This window comes from Elephantulus edwardii, unplaced genomic scaffold (genome assembly GCF_000299155.1).
Source record: "Elephantulus edwardii isolate Elephantulus edwardi_28Jun2011 unplaced genomic scaffold, EleEdw1.0 scaffold00238, whole genome shotgun sequence".
In the NCBI taxonomy this organism is placed as follows: Eukaryota; Metazoa; Chordata; class Mammalia; order Macroscelidea; family Macroscelididae; genus Elephantulus; species Elephantulus edwardii.
Window position 1 is genome coordinate 147,805 of NW_006399988.1, and position 1,702 is coordinate 149,506.

Below are 1,702 nucleotides of genomic sequence, written 5' to 3' on the forward strand. Positions count from 1 at the left end.
CTTCCCAATTTTGAACCATGCAGTGTTTCCTTGCTCTGTTCTGATGACTGCCTCCTGGTCCAAGTATAGGTTTCACATTAGCACGATCAAGTGTTCTGGGATTTCCATTCTTCTCAGAGTCAGCCACAGTTTGTTATGATCCACGCAGTACAATGGCTTTGCGTAGTAAATGAAACACAGATATACATTCCTCTGGTATTCCCTGCTTTCAGGTAAGATCCATGTAATATTAGCTACAATATTCCTAGTACCACGACCCTTTCTAAATCCAGCCTGAACTTCTGGCAGTTATTTGTTGATGTGCTGTTCCAGTCATTTTTGGCTAATCATCAGCAGAATCTTGCTTACATGTGGTGTGAATAATATTGTTCTATAATTTCCACTCTGTTGGGACATCTTTCTTTGGAATGGGAACCAATATGGATCTCTTCCAGTCAGTTGACCGACTGGTTGTCCTCCAGAATTCCTGGCACAACTTGGTGAGCACATCTAGGGTAGCATCTGTTAGTTGAAATACGTCAATTTGCTTTATTTTTTGCTAATTCCTTCAAAGCAAATTGAACTTCTTTCTTCATCACCATAGGCTCTCACTCATATGTTGTTTCATGAAATTCTTCTGTGTCTGCCAATTCCATTCAGTACAGTCACCCTGTATACTCTTCCTGTCTTTTTTTAATACTTCTGGGATCATTTAATATTCTGCCTAAATCTCATCCACCCTCTCAATCCTAGCTCCACAATATGGAACCACAGGTCACTCTAAATGTGACTTTTAAAAATGAAACACACACACACACACACACAAGAAACACAAAGTTTTCTCATTTCTGATCCAGAAAATATTATGTGGGCAGTTGTAGAAGCTACGGTGAGTAGTTCTTTGTTTTGTTTCTCCATCATTTAAGCACAGCTAATTTTTTCTAAAACCAACTATTTTTAGCAATGCTGTTTCATTGCTTTAACTGTTGTCATATTTACTATGTCTAGGTCTTCTAGGGGCTCTGTCCCTGGGAGCGAGGCAAGCCAGGCTGGGCCTAGGGTTTGAGCCAGGAGGTGGCCTTAAGCCCAAAGACAGCTGGGAGAGGAGGTGGCCATGCTGTTCCTGGTTGGCTCCTCCCAGCATCTTGGGAAGTTCTCCTTGCCAGAAGGAGCATGGTGGTGTGAGCGCAGGAATTGTGGCAAGCTTTTGGAGTCAAGTGCTGTTCCAGGCACGTGTTTGACGTGCAGGTTTGCTCTGTCCCCGGGAGCAAGGCTAGCCAGAAACTCTATGTACAAACAGTGCTTAGGCTGTTCGTTCATAGGGTCGCTATGAGTCAGCTATGACTCGACAGCACCAAACAACAATAACAATGACAATGACAAAGAGAGAGCTACATTGGCCTAGTGGAAAGGAAGTTATGCTATCAAGCCGAAGGTGGGTGGTTTTCATCTGCAGCCCTCAGACAGGTTCAGATAGTTTTCCTGTCAAACATTCTTCTAGATGGTATAGCACTAGTCTGTGAGTTGCTGTACAGAGGTAACTCGTGGTTGCTGTGATACTGAAGACTGTTACAGTGATGTGTCAATTGTGGTAATGGGTACCCATGGTGGACAGTGTTGGCTGGAGCTTCCCAACTAAAACAAGCCTGGAAGCAGGAGCGGCATCCACTTCCGAAATGGCTTGCCTCCGGAAACTCTATGTACGAACAGTGCTCAGGCTGTT